Source organism: Adiantum capillus-veneris, chromosome 7, assembly GCF_014529385.1.
Source record: "Adiantum capillus-veneris isolate H3 chromosome 7, ASM1452938v2, whole genome shotgun sequence".
NCBI classification, from domain to species: domain Eukaryota; kingdom Viridiplantae; phylum Streptophyta; class Polypodiopsida; order Polypodiales; family Pteridaceae; genus Adiantum; species Adiantum capillus-veneris.
Window position 1 is genome coordinate 89,246,377 of NC_140937.1, and position 15,826 is coordinate 89,262,202.

The 15,826-nt window shown below is 42.4% G+C and overlaps 1 pseudogene; it reads right to left on the bottom strand.

Moving 5' to 3' along the window:
• Positions 1-842: 842 nt before the first annotated feature.
• On the bottom strand, positions 843-4,238 carry LOC147454197 (uncharacterized; annotated as a pseudogene).
• Positions 4,239-15,826: the final 11,588 nt, after the last annotated feature.

Sequence of the window (15,826 nt, forward strand, 5' to 3'; positions counted from 1 at the left end):
AAGCAGCCACTCAATGGATTTAGTACTTCAAACTAAAAGTAGATTACAAAGGGATTATACCCTTAATGAAGCTCCCACCTTGCTTCACTCTCTCCACCTTACACTCACCTTGTTTCATCAGCTTCAACAATGCACCATAATGTATTTTGTGTGTAGAAGAGGCCTCCTTTTATACGTCAAAAGGGCTGCCCTCTCTCATTGGAGGCAGCTGTGTGTAGCTATGTTTGTGTAGACAAGTCGGAGTTCTCCCATGCACCCATGTGTGGCTTCACTTGAGAAGAAAAGTCCACCTAGAAATTGGCCACCGACCAAAGAATTCCATCCACCGGCCGTCACTGGCCATTGATTTTCGACCATTGGTCAACCGATCGATCATTTTTCGATCACTTTTTGGCCATGATATTCGGGCATGAAAGGAATATATTGACAAAATTTTGGCTTTTCGGCGAGTGATTTTTCTTATGCATGATGGATTCTCCTCATAATGGGGGCCTTGCAAATGTGCATTTTTAAGACAAAGTTATAAGGGTTAAATGAGGCTCCATACTTAATAATCTCCCACTTGGAGATTGATCTCCACACCAAATCTATGACTTCTTTCCATCCTAGCTTCTTATTCTTGAATGTTGAAGATGAGCAAAAGCTCAACTTCTCCTTGTTGACTACCTTTGTAAACATGTATGCAAGATTTTCACTTGTGTGCACCTTTTCTAGTTTAGCTTTGGCACCCATATTGGGTCTGGTAGAGAATACTACTCAACAAAAATGACATCCGCAGAGGGATGTACGTAGTTGGAGTACTCTTTAATTTTCCTCCTCTGCATAACCAAGTGCTCCAGGCACTAGTTGGACTTAGTTCTTTCTCTTTTGAGCTGCATAGCCTTCCTTATTTGCCACGTCCGGGCCTTTTTCGATGCAATGACATAGTTCACATCACGCAAGGGAAACAATGCAAGTTTCTCCTCCTTTGCAATGATATGTTTATCGGCATCATTTCTTGCATTGGTTTTTACACCATCAACAGGATATGGAAAACCTGAATAAGCACAAGATGTACCTATTATAGATTACAAAACTAACCAGCTATTCAAAATAAAGTGAAACACCAATTTAACAATACCTGAGTCAAACAAAGGAAATGGACAAACATTAGTTGTTCTATTTAGTTCCAAAAGGTAGTATGTGCTAATGAATACTGGAATTACAAGGTGTTTTAGTTGCACACTGGCATACAAAATTGCACATTGATATTACAACACATATTTCATGATCGCATGCTAATGCACATTGTGCTTCAAGGGCCTTTGAGTTACACATGTACGCACATTTTTGTGTATTGATATTTCTACGAGCATTTCATGCTTATGAAAGAACATTTTTGTGTGCACGGGGCTCTTGTGATTTAGATTTGCCTTTTTTGTGGTCCGATGAAGACTTCTCAACCATCTCCACATCTACTGGCCCCTCCATTACTTTGAGATCTCCTTCAGTGACAGTTTTTGAGTATCCCATTTCCAAGCAATGTCTCTTCTTTTTTGGCTTTGCATGGACAAACAAGACAATAGTAAGTACAAAATGCAATCTGTAAACTTGAAGGGTTTAGGAAGGGTAAAGTACTCGTAGTACCACTATGGTGCACTTGATTAGTGCGCTTCTTCTTGGAAGACAAGAAGCTCTTGAGAGTCACATCAATGGGAGATTGTACATTGGACTTCGCACATGTTGTTTTTTGTATCAACTTATCCGTCTCATTGATGACAACATTCACATCTTTCTCACCAACCTCTTGTGATGACTTCTTGGCCATCTCCCCATCTGGCCTCTCCATTTGAGTATGATCTCCTTCTTCAGTGATTGTTTTTGCATCTCCTACTTCCAAGCATCGTCTCTTGTTTTGTGGCTTTGTATGGACAAAAAGACAGTAGTAAGTACACAATACAATTTGCAAAGCTCTAGGGTTTAGGAAGTGTGAAGTATTGGTAGTACCATTAGAGCACTTCTTCTTGGAAGACAAGAATCTCTAGAGAGACACATCAATGGGAGACTCTTGGTCCTTCTCACATGAGGTTTTATGTATTGACTCTCGATGCCATAGATGATAGCATCCAAATATTTTTCACCAACCTCCGTGTTGCTCTTACCAAAGCCTTCGCTAGTTGGTAGGCTTGATGTTTCACTAGTGCTCAAACCTTGCACTTGAGGACTACCTATGGTTCCAATGGGGCTCACACCTTGCACTTTGGGAATGCTCTAGGTGTCATACACATACTCTTAAAATGTTATGTTCCGACAGTCTTCAATGATGATCTAGCTTGTTGCCTTCAAGTCCACTTGCACAAGATACATATACAACTTGCAACACCCTATTAGTAATTTTGAACTTTTTTATATGTGGTTTCCAAAACTATATTGGTGGTTTTCACCATTGTATTGGAGGTTTCCACCATTGCATTGGTGTTTTCAAACATTGTATTGGTGAATTCCACCACCACAAACCGAAGTACCCACCAAGAACTAATAAAATCTAGCTACTTTTGACCAATTTCCATAGGTTTTCACCACTATATTTGTGGTTTCCACACCATTGAATTGGTGGTTTCAACCCCTATATTGGTGGTTTAAAACACTTTATTGGTGGTTTCAAGCACTATATTCATGAATTCCACCACCAGGATGGTGCAGCTACAGACCGTTGATGGTAGAAGATGGCACATGTGGAGGTGTGTATGTCTACACGTGTGTGAGAAGGTGCTACAGCAACTGGCAAGCGCCACGTCAGCCCAGTGGCTATGGAAATGTATGCCTAATGTGGTTTTTCAGGTCAAAGGTGTGCTGCAAAGAGCTAAGGAGGGTGATGGCCTTCTGTGCCTGAGATGTTGATGTTTTGTGCTAGAATGTGGTCTCCAATATGCTTTCCATGATGGTCCAGATGTCTCGTCAAACAGAGTTGTGTAGAGAGAGATATGCAAGTTTGAAGGCAGAGGTCGTTGCACATTCTCGACGAGATGGACATGTGCGGCTAGGCCAGGGAAGGGACGTGAGATGATAGTGTTGGAGAACTCAAATTATGGATCATGCCTGTCTTCTTGGATTGCCAATCCGAGCTCTGGTTTGCAAGTTATGTCCAGTTGAAGTTTTGTCGGGGGCCAGTTATGGTCCAAGTCGACCGCATGGGGAGTCGTGCCATCTAGAATCTTTGGGCATTTGACAAGGTTCAAGTAGATATATCATATCGTGTGGAGTCAGCAGGAAGTCATGGTTCGTCGATCAGATTCCCAAGCACTGAGTTACAGCCTAGTAAAGATGGGAGCATTTAGCGGTGGAGTGCATGCATATAATTGTCTTGGTTTTTGCGGCCTTGGATAGAGAGCTTAGAGGACTCAAAAGACGGTAAGGTTTGCATGGCTTGGGGCGACACAATGAAGATCTCACATGGCTTGGCGGCTCAAGCTTCCAACCATCAGGAAGGATATGGGAGCCGAGGGAAGAAGGCCCAAAAAGGAGGTTTTATATATACATTTTTGGAGGGTTTTTGTGAGCTTGAGGGACCATGGAGCCAATGGATTCCATGTTGCCAACAAGATCCCATATGTACAAAGGGGACCAAATGTCATAAACTATTTAGGCGGGGCCATGAGCCCATTGGAGAGATATGAGGGGAGGAGAAGCTCCCAAATAGTGCATGGCTACCGCTGCCAGTCTGAGGGCTTTGAACTGGTGGTGCGCGCGGGCGACTAGCGATAGTTTTGCCCAACCGGTGGTACATGGTAGCGGCCCTTGGCAGTACGGTGTGTTGACGGTGAACAGCGGCTGCAGTCGATGATGATGTGGCAGCCCTAGTGCTGGGGTAGTCTCCCGTGCCCGTGATAGGTGACCCCTTTTTTGAAGGCAAACCCCCCCACTAGTGCCATTGCTAGTGTAGGGGCTTGGGGATAAGAGGTGGTTCCCATAGTGAGAGAGAGAAAAGAACATGCAAGCATGCCGCCAAGTGTCAGCAAATGAAAAAAAGTAAAAAAATGGATGCTCCCTTCCTATAAGAGGTTTTTTTTAATGTTTTTGGGGTTTTTTTCTTGCAAGAGGGGTGTACCTTGAGGGAAATAAGCAACAGAAAGTTGTTGTCGTCTGTAGAGGGCCGAGAGGGTGCCTTCCCCTATGTATTTTGTGAAGCCGAGTGCGGCTATGGTATTTTTTTGAGCAGAGAATGATGGTCCCCCATTGAAAATGGTCTTTTTTGTCATGCTATTGCTTCTCCCCTGCTCCTTCTTTCCTTTGTTGCGTGTGGTATTGGGTGTGTGATGGCGCGTGTGTCCCCTGATGAGTGTGTGTGGAAAGAGAGTCTCTCGGGCCCGTGAATAGGTGCCCCCTTTTTTGAAGCGCACCCCCCCCCCCCCCCCCCCGGCCCCCCACTAGCAACATTGCTAGTGCTGGGATTTGGGGATAAGATGTGGTTCCCGTAGTGTGTGTGTGTGTGTGTGTGTGTGTGTGTGTGTGTGTGTGAGAGAGAGAGAGAGAGAGAGAGAGAGAGAGAGAGAGAGAGAGAGAGAGAGAGAGAGAGAGAAAAGAACATGCAAGCATGCCGCCAAGTGTCAGCAAATGAAAGAAATGCAAAAAATGGATGGGCCTTTTTTCCTGCAAGAGGGGTGTACCTTGAGGGAAAGAACCAACAAAAAGTTGTTGTCTGTAGAGGGACGAGAGGGCGCCTCCCCCTATGTATTTTGTGAAGCCGAGTACGGCTATGGTATTTTTTTGAGCAGAGAATGATGGTCCCCCATTGAAAATGGTCGTTTTTGTCATGCTATTGCTTCTCCCCTTCTCCTTGTTTCCTCTATTGCGTGTGTTACGGATTGATTGATGGTCTATTCGAGCGTCGGTGCATCGAGTTGTGGCTGGTTGTGTGTGCAATATCAGGAATTGTGTGAGTCGAAGGTGCTCACTGAGTGGATTGGGGCCCCATGTTGTGTATGCCCTGAGCTATAGGAGGAAACTCCCTTTGTGTGTTGGGCATGTTCCCATTCCCCCTCTCCATTGTCTAGTGCCCCCACGGAGGAGCGTTTTGATGCTCCAATTTGAGATTTAAAGCAATGTTTGTGTAGTTGACAAAGCGGTTGGCTGATGGTCAAAGCGTTTGATGGTCGAGTTTGAAGCTTGCAAAGATGGTGGAGCCAAGTTTTGGCCCCATATTTACGGGCGTTGAAGATCCGAGGATTGGTTAGCAAATATTGAATTATGGCTACTCTCGATGCATATGTTGACGGATGCAGAAAAGCTGCAGACGATGCCGATGTTGATGCAAGGACGAGTCAAGATTTGGTTTGATGGTGTAAAGAGAAGTGGATCGAGAATCATCGCAGAGGTTGCAAACTCATTTTTTGGCACGGTTTTGAGAGGTGATTACTGCAAAGGAAGTTGGTGCAAAGTTGAGGGTGTTATGCAAAGATGTAAGTCAAGATTTGCTATTTTTGTTGAGAAATTTTAAGCCTGTTGGAGACATCTAAAGGTAGCTATGGGGTGTCGTGGCCATGAAGTGTTCAAAGTGTCAACGTTTTTGGATTGCTTGCATCCAAGAATCAAAGAAAAGGTAGAGTTTGATGCAGATAACTATGAAGGGATGGTCTATTTGGCCAGGCCAATGGTCAATTATGTGACTTTGGAGTTTCCTGTTTGTGAAGGGCCAATGCCAGTGGTAGCCGAGATTATTAGAAAATATAAGCCTTGTGTAAAGGAGAACTGTGTGTGGAGAAAGTGGCAGATGCTAGGAGCCAAGTGCAGCATGAAGAGGAACTAAAGCTTGTTCTCTTTAAATCCTCGTATGAGAGCGTAGTAGATGATAGCCAATTTGTAGATGCGAAAGACCTCGAGGAAGAGGAAGAGAGTGTGCAAAACCAAGATGGTGGCCCAGTTTTTTTGGAGCAGCAAAACGATGAAGATGTTGATATGGAGTCAGCCTATGGTGGTGATGATGATGGTGCAAGCTCCATATTTTGGGAGACAGGTAAAGAGGATAGCTTGGGGGATGAGTCCACATCCTATGGCGAGCAAAAAAAGCCTAATGAAGCTGAGCTGGTAAGGGTGAAGCTGTCTAATGTTGTGCATGAAGATATGTTGGTAGGAAATGTGAATGAATAGCAGGGGAAAGTGTCCAAGCATGGAGAGGAGGACATGCAGATGAAGGTACTAGGTGGTATTGTGCTAATGATGATGCTTATAAAGGTAGCTATGGAGTATGCCATGGTGGTACAACAGGTACTAGGCTTGGCCAAGAGAGAAATAAGTTTCTACAGTCATGGAAGAGGAGCAAAGAGATGTAGTAGTGGATACTAGTCTACCCTGTGAGGATGGTAAAGCGGGCCCATGTTTGAGTTTGGCGGAGGTAGATGATGGTAGGGTTGAATAAAATAAGAAGGAAGGTTATGTTGAGTCTATACTACAGGATGATGCGATAGAGGATGATCCTCTTTCTTCCCTATTTGGAGAGGCAGCAACAGGGCATGTGCTTGAAGAACATGAAGATGAAGTGGGTCTACAAGACGTGATGCTTGATCCATATGGTTCTGCCTATGTGGATGGTCTTGAAGATGCGATGGTCAAAGATTTTGCAGGCTTGGAGTGGAGTGCAAAGCTGATGGAAGAACCTTTGGATAAAAAAATAGGTATTGCCAGTTGTGCGTGAAGAAGAAGAGCAGGCTAGGGAAATGGAGAAGATGATAATGAAGGTCTACGGCTCATTATTGATGGACATGCTGATGGAAGCGGCAGTGCAATGGGTCATTCACCAGCTAGAGGAGTCTTTGGAGGAGGTATCTTCTCTATATGGTTGGGAGAGGATTGCAGGTATAGTCGTTGAGTAGGATAGGGAGCATGATGGTGCTCTATACAAAGCAGATTGGAGGCCTGTAGATGCTTGGAGCGGTGAAGGTGTACTAGATGCCTTCTATGTGCACCATTGGATATCTGCATGGAAAGAGTACTACATGGAGCTGCTACAGAAGGATGGTGATTACCAAAGGCACGTGTTTCACCCAGGGGGATGATGACAAGAAATACGGGGGGTTGGGCAACGCGCATGAGAAGGAGCGGCAGGTGAAAAAGAAAAAAAAACAGTGTACATAAGGTTTGTTTTCTGTTTTGCACAGTGTTGGTAGGATATTCGGTTCAATAAGCATGCTTTTGTTTGATCATGAATTCTCAACTAGGGGGTGGGCAATGATGGTGCAACTAAAGACTGTCGATGGTAGAAGATGGCACAGGTGAAGGTGTGTATGTCTACACGTGCACAAGAAGGTGCTATAGCAAGTGGGAAGTGCTATGGCAGCCCAGTGGCTATGGAAATGTATGCCTAATGTGTTTTTTAAGGTCAAAGGTGTTAAAGAATATGATTAAATAATATGTCCGTTGTGCTATGGGCGGCCGGACACTGACTATACTATGTTGTAAATATACTTTGGATAATAGTTCAAAGTGAAGAAGAGTGAGAGCAACACGTTGAATGGCTGATGTAGGGTAACGAATGTGCGTGTGTGTGTGTCTCGATGTGTGTTGGTGTGTGTGTGTGTAGTCTTCTTTCCTACCTTCTCCATCACCTGTGCACTCTACAAAGTGGTATCAGAGCTTAGTTTAAGGAGCTACAGTCAATACACAGATTTCCGCAGCTCTGGAAAACAGCCAAAAAGAGAGGTTTTTTGGTCATAACTCCCTCACCCGAACTTGGAATACAGTGATCGAGGAGTCTATCTTTATGTTTTTGGGCATTCCGTATGCATTGGCATACTCAGATTTGCCAAAAATAGAATTTTTTTGCAGCAAACATCCAGCTCACATAGGCATAGGAGATTTCTAATTTTGCAGTCGGCAATAGACTTACATGTTACAGGTGAAGAATTCAACATTTACACAGGTTTTGGAGAGTGACATAGAGCTTTTGCATCAGGATATTGTATTATCAAAGATTATGTTTGGTTGTTGTGGGTCCGTTGTGGACAGCCGCCTATGTAAGAAAGGTTGTGGGAAGAAGTTGAGGCGGTTATATTGTCAGATTGAGTACTTTGTGGTTATGTATGGATATGCAGTTAATGTATTTTGGAAAACTGTATCCTTTGTGAGGGTCGAGTGAGGTTTTTTGAAGCCTTGTCTTGGGAGCTTTGGTACCTTGGTAAGGTGGATTAGGTACTGGAGCGAACCCTCGACTGGCCTCGCTAAAGACCTCATATGTCGTTTACGACTATGGGATGAAGGTGGATGTATGGATATGTGGTACAAGACAGCGTATGGATTGCATTTGCATACAAGTCCATGTGGAAATTGTTTTAGAGTATTTATGCATAGTATTGAGTTAGTCTGTGGCAAAGTGAGTCAGTGGTTTTTCCCTTGGCAGTGAGAGATTTTCTATCAGTGTTTATGAGCACTTTGGTTGAGATTGTCACTTGAGATATTGTCCAAATACAAAAAAACTCTGTTGAAATTTTGTCAAAATCCTTTGGAAGAAATTGAGAGAGTAAAGATGGCAGAAAGTTCAACTCAAGTCACACAGATTGTTGGAGAGAAACTGACCAGAGAGAACTATAGCATATGGTCTTACAGGATGGAGAACTTTATCATGGGCAAAGGTTTATGGGACTACATTACAGGTGAATAAGAGTGTCCCGAGGTTGGTTTGGAACCAAACAGAGATGATTGGGCAGAGTTATGGAATAAGAGAATTGGTCATGTCAATTTTAGAAGACTAAAGCATATGCAATCAAATCAAATTGTACGTAGATTACCAAAGTTTGGCAGATTGAATTTTGATCATGTTTGTGAAGCTTGTCAATTTGGAAAGAAATCTCGTTTACCATTTCCAAAGAGGGGGAGAATTAGCCAAAGTCCTTTGGAAATTGTTCATTTAGATATTTGGGGACCTTGTGATTATGCTACGCCGAATGGTTGTCGATACTTTATCACATTCACAGATGATTACAGCAGAATGACATGGGTTTACTTTCTAAAGGCAAAGTCAGAGACATTTGAGGTATTCTTGGAGTTCAATGTTATGGTTGAGAAAGAGAATGGTTGTCAAATTAAATACCTACGTACAGATGGAGGGGGAGAGTACATGTCACATAGTTTTGATGATTACTTATGTGAACAAGGCATAAGAAGACAGATTACTTGTAGATACACACCACAACAAAATGGAGTTGCTGAGAGAAAGAATAGAGTCATAGCAAAGATTGCAAGAGCCATGATGAATGAGATGAATATTCCATTAACATATTGGGCTGAAGTAGTTCATACAATAGTACACATTATGAATCGAACACCAACAGCTGCCATTCATGAAATTTCACCTTATGAGAGACTTTATGGGATCCGAAGCCAACAATTTTCTACATGAAAGTTTTTGGATGTGTTTGCTTTGTTCATGTGCCAAATGAAGCAAGAAAGAAGATGGAGCCAAAGGCAATGAAGTGTATATTCTTGGGCTATCCAGTTGAAAAGAAAGGTTACAAGTGCTATGATCCTACGACAATACAAGTTTATGTCAATAGAGATGTCAAATTTTGTGAGCATGAACCATGGTATAAACCAAAACCAGTGTTGATAGAAGATGAGTTGGAAGAGCAAGAGAATGTGCGTCATGTTGTTGATAATCTAGGACCATCAACAAGAACTATTTCAGGACCACATATGGCAGATGAGAGTACAGGAAGTGTCAACCCATGGAGTGGTCATTTGCAAGATAAGAAGCAAGACGAGAAAGGCAAGAAGGAAGTGGTTGAGGAGAGTTCTGGAGTTGAAAGCCTCAATGAAGAGCATGATTTACCACATTTGAGGACACCTGGCAGTAAGCATGCTGAGGAATATGTTCCCCCATATGCAAGAGTTGAAGAGAAGAGTGCACCACAGTTGAGAAGATTAGAGAGGGTGCGTTATCCAGTTGAAGATTGACATACAACAGTTACATGCGTACACATTATGCATACATGGTTTCACGTGTGCAACATAAAGAGCCTACATGTTTTCAAGAGGAAATTGGAAAATCAGAATGGGAGTCAGCTATGGATGATGAGATGGATGCTCTTGTGAAGAATGACACTTGGGATTTGGTTTGCTTGCCAAGTGGAAAGAAAGCAATTGGTTCAAAATGGGTATACAAAGTCAAGTGCAAATCAGATGGTAGTGTGGAAAGGTACAAAGTGAGGCTTGTTGCTAAAGGTTATGCATAAACAAAAGGTCTTGATTATGATGAGACATTTAGTCCAGTTGCAAAGATGGCAACAGTCAGATTGGTGATAGCAATGGCAAGTATGTTCGGTTGGAAGTTACGAAAAATGGATGTCGGTAATGCATTCTTGAATGGTGACTTGGAAGAAGAAGTTTATATGATAGAGCCAGAGGGTTACCAACATCCAGAGTTTCCATATTATGTGTGTAAGTTGAAGAAAGCATTGTATGGTTTGAAGCAAGCGTCTAGAGCTTGGTGTGAAAAGATAACCAGATTCTTGAAGAAGATTGGATTTAAACAGTTTACTGTTGATCACTCATTGTTTTTGAAGCATTTTGATGGAGAGATCGTTGTTATTGTTATCTATGTTGATGACTTGATTCTCACTGGAAGTCATGATGATCAAATTTTGCATGTCAAGAAGAGTTTGAGAGAATTCAACATGAAGGACCTTGGTGAGTTGAGATATTTTTTGGGAATTGAAATTGTCGACAGGAATTTGGATGATACAAAGGCAATACGCGTTGGATATGCTTGAGAAGTATGGATTGACAGCATGCAAACCGTTGATACACCTCTTGATCAAAATGTGAAGTTGATTGATGATGGACATTACATTGAGGATGTCACCATGTATTGCAAGATGGTTGGAAGTCTTATTTACTTGACAATAACAAGGCCGGATTTGAGTTATGCAGTGGGTGTTGTGAGTCAATTCATGCAAAATCCATGTAAAAGTCATCTTGATGCAGTGAAACGGATTATGAGATATGTGAAAGCCACTGTCAGTTATGGAATGTTTTATGAAAAGAATGGGAAGCTTTGTCTTTATGGTTACACAGATGTAGATTGGGCAGGAGATTTTATGATAGAAGATCTACAAGTGGTTATGAATTTTCCATTGGCAATGGTATGATAAGTTGGAGTAGCAAGAAGCAATCAACTGTAGCATTATCAAGTACAGAAGCTGAATATCGTGGAGCAGCTTTGGCAGCATGTGAAGAGTCATGGTTGAGAGTACTTATGGTAGACTTTGGTTTTGACTATCTTGACAATGTCATTAGCTATTGTGACAATATTAGCAGCATCATGTTGGCAAAGAATACAATTTACCATGCTCGCACCAAACACATTGAAGTACATTATCACTTCATTAGAGAAAAAGTTTTGGAAAGTGAGATTGATTTGGTGTATGTGAACCAATGAGAAATTTTAAAACCTAGCTACTTTTTACCAGTTTCCATAGGTTTCTACCACGTCAAAAGTTTTTACAATTCCATTTACTGGTTTAAAGTGCATTCAATGATGGTTTCTAGCACGTCTCTTTGGGCTTTCTACCCATGCATATGGTTTCTACCAATGCCATAATGGTTTCTACTAGTCCAAGGAATCTTCAAACAATCCTACTTTCTTACCGGCCAATTTCCTTGATGTTTCTACCAATGTTAAGGAAATATCTACCTAGTTTCTACCACTTTTCATTTTCTTTCAAGTAGCTCATGATGTTTTCTTCCACCGATTAGGTTTCTATAATGTCCAAAATGGTTTCCATTGGTGCCTACCATTACGGTGTTAGAAACAATCTCCTGGTATGGTTCCTAGATGTAATGGAATTAGACTATGAATATTGAGAAGAGCAAAATTTAAAGAACTGTAGAGCACAGTTTTATGAGAATACTTTGAGAAAATAGAGAGAGAACTAGATTAGAGGTAGCAACATAACCATTATAATTAATTAACTTGGCATAAACAATACTTTGCAAGAGAGAGAATTAGAGAACTTGTCAATAGTTGAGGACTGGATTTATGTGGAGCCGGTCCCTCCTCCAAAAAGCTTTTGTATTATAGTTTCTCCCATAAAGAGAGACTTGGTACAATACAAGATTTTGTGTTCCTTAAGACCTTGATGGTGCAATGAAGATAGAGAGCTTCATGCACCACAATTATGCCAGTAACTTAGCTAAATAAAAGCATTAACTTGTCCCCGGTGATAGACCACTTTTGGTGTGTACAAAGTATCGTTTATATGCATGGTCATATTTACAAAAATATGTAAATATATGCATTTGGGAGCTTTGCAAAGTGGTTTCAAGTTCGAAAATGATGCAACATGTACACATTGTGAATATGCAAGTTCGCGTGCTAGCAGTCGGACACATGTACATGCCCGGATAGGCTATCGGGGCCTTGGATATGGTTCTAGGTGGCTTATTTTGGCTCTAAAGAAATTTTTTGAGCTTTCTAGAATGTAAATAATGCAAGCGACAAGTATGGGTACTCTCATCCCGCTCAAGAAGTTTGGGACATGCATAACTGTCTTTTTACGGTGCTTGATCTGCGGTCATGCGTGCACCACCCTAGAAGTGGTATAAAATAGAATGTGGGAATGTGGAAAATTGATTTGCATATCAAGGATAAAGCGTGCAAAATTTGGTGAATTTTGGAGTCCGTTTAGGGTTTCTCCCGCGAAAAATGCCCGTCGGGGGTCAAAATTGGCCAAAATTGGGTTAAAAAAGGTCAAAAAATGACCAAAAATGGTGTGAAAAGGCTTCAATTTGCCACATCAGTGATGCTTCCGTGAGTGCTTGAGCTGAAGGAGCATTTTGGAAGACAATTCTTGGCACTTTCACCTCTCTGTGTGGGGAAGGAAGCAAAGTTCCTACAGGTGGTCTAGTGCAGTCCCATCGCGTTCGCCTTCTGTTTTTGAGTGTGTGGAAGAGTGAATGAGAGCTTTCTCTCTTCAATTTTGCACTTAGGAGAGTCTATGGAAGTTCTGAGGTTTCCATGGATGTGTGTGTGCGAGTAATTGAGGGAAGAAGGTGCGGCTTTCTGCAAGACTATGTGACCCGGTATCAGTGCCATTAGGGTTGGCGCTACTCCAAAGAGTCCAACAGAGTAGAGTTTGGTGGAGCTTTTGCAATGTTTTGAAAGAGGCCTTTTGTGTCTAGATTTGTTTCTATTTTGATGGTTTGCCTTGTATATTTTGGTCACCATCAAGTGTGATTTCAAGTGTTGATCAATTCGACTCACCTTGTAGTGTCTGCGGGCAGGCAAGGGCTTGTAGGTCGAGGCGTTTGGAGTTTGAGTCGAGCTTGTGGGTAGTGTTTTTATTGAGATCTTGAGTGGTGGTGTGTGTGGGTTTGAATTTAAGAAAATTCCTTGTGGTTTGTTGAGTTGTCTGGGTGTGTGAGTGTGCGCATGGTGTCTTTTGCTCCATCATCGTTTGGTGATCCCCCTGGGAAGCGGAAATTTGCCGGTTGTGCACCCAGGTGAAGCAGTTTTACTGTGAAGTTCGAGCTTCATTGAAGAAAAGTGGTGGTTTGGTTGAGGTGCAAGACTTCAACTTTCATGGAGTTACTCATGCAAGGGAGAAGCGACTCTGAAGAGATGGCTTATAGTCGGCCAGTGTTCACAGGGAAGGAGGATGTGAAGGATTGGATTGCAGACTTTGAGTGGCATACACTTGGTATGCACATTGTGAATGACAAAGAAAAGCTTCATGTATTTCCTCTTGCGCTCAAAGGAGAAGCTCAGGAGTGGTTTGAAGGTTTAGAGGAACACAAAAAGCAAACATGGGAGCAGGTGAAGCTGGCAATTTTTGACAGGTTTGGGAAGAAACTAACCGTGCAACAGAAGCGACGACAAAATTGAGAGGTTTGCAGCAAGATGTTCATGCTAACTTTAAAGAGTTTTTGCAACACTTCAAAGGACTTTGGATTCAATCAGAGGCGGCTTCCCAAGTACCTCCAGGGGATTTCTTTAAAGTGCGTTAGTTTATGGATTGTCTCCATCCAAGTGCAAGGGAGAAGGTTGACAAGATGAGCCTGCTACATTTGAAAGAGCTGTGGAAATTGCCGAGGTCAAGAGCAAGAAGATCAAGATAAGGTGAGAGCAAGGCATAACACACGATGAGCCAGTTGTGTTGCAACCAATGCTCCCTCCGACAATGGATGATAGAGTGGAGCAAGTGGTTCAAGGTTCAGATCCCGTTACGGCCCGGGTTTTGCATGATCTTGCCGGTCAGTTGCAAGAATTAAGAATTAACATAATGAATAGGAACCAAAGAGAAGAGAGGCCAGCTGAAGAGGTAGGGGACGAAGGCTACAAGGTAGATGCTACAATTGGGATGAAGACGGTCACTACACCCCTGATTGTCACAAACCACCAAGAGAGGTAGAGGAGGGATATACCCCTTATATGGACGTGGTCAACGGAGAATAGAAGAAAATCATCAAGAGCAGGCACTAGAAGCACCACTGCCGCAACAACAACCACAACCGTTGCCTGGAAATGGAGAAAGTTGAGCTATTAACATCATTACCCTTGAGCATCAAGATGTGGATGTTTTGGCCAATAAGAGAGCTAGGCATGATAGGGAGAAACAGACAGAAGAAGAGAGGGAAACGAGATCAAGGAAAGGAAAGGCTAAGGTAGAAGACAAACCTGAAAGTAGCAAGAGGTGGAGAAGAAGGAAAAGGACTACCTCCTTGGCCAAGGTGTTGAATACTATGATATTGTCAACGACATACAAAATCAAAAGGCAAATATGTCTTTTGGTCAGTTGGTGGATTTGAAGAAGTACAAGCATCAAATCATGGTGTCATCTTTGAGGGTTGGTCACCTAGTGGATATGGTGCCACTAGTTGAAGCTATGCTGGGAAAGAAGATGGAAGTGCAAGCATATGTGGATGGTGGTGCCCAAGTGTGTGTCACGATCGAGGCTATCATGAAGGAAGCAGGCATTAAGATGTCAATGAATGCTTCGATCCGTATGATGATGGCCTATGACAAAAAGGCAAGGTGTCTTGGAATAGCTGAAGATGTGAAGATAAAAGTCTTGGGGATTGAGTGCTTGGTTGATTGCTACGTGATGCAAGCGGGTGAGAATGCTTATCCAATCATTTTAGGGAGGCCATGGATTATAACCCTTGGTGCTAAGCAGGATTGGGGCACGGGCTTGATCACCATCCCTGACAAAGAGAAAGAAAGGACCATTGTCTACAACATGAAGACACATGAGAGCCTGTACACAGCCCCTAGCGGAGATGCAAGATACAGATTCGACAGAAACCACTTCATACGATAGTGATGTTTCATCTACATCATCAAAAGAAAGTGTAGAGCAAGGCTTGATGCAATTATGTCCTGATCTTTTTGGGATAAGTGTAGAAAAGGAATCATTGGTGCATGATGCAAAGGTCAAGGAGGAGAAGGATAGTACAAAAGCAATTGTAGAGACTTCCAAAGTGAACGTAAGGAGCATGCTAGGAGAGGACCTGATAGAGAAAGAAAAATAGGAGTATGAATACATGCTCACAGAGTTTCCAAAGCTATTTTCCACTGAATATACAGAGTTGCAAGGAGCTAAAGGAGTCAAGCATAGAATCAATCTAAAAGAAGGTGCCAAGCCAAAGGTTCAAAAGCTTAGGAGGTTGGGGGTCATTCATGAGAAGGCACTTCATGAAGAGGTGACGAAGCTTTTGTAAGCATATTTCATCTTTCGAGTGGAGGAGTCCGAATGGGTCTCTTCAGTTATTATTGTGCCCAAGAAGAACGGAAGATTTAGGATATGTGTTGATTTCAAACCTTTGAATGCTGCCACAAAAAGAAATCATTATCCACTAC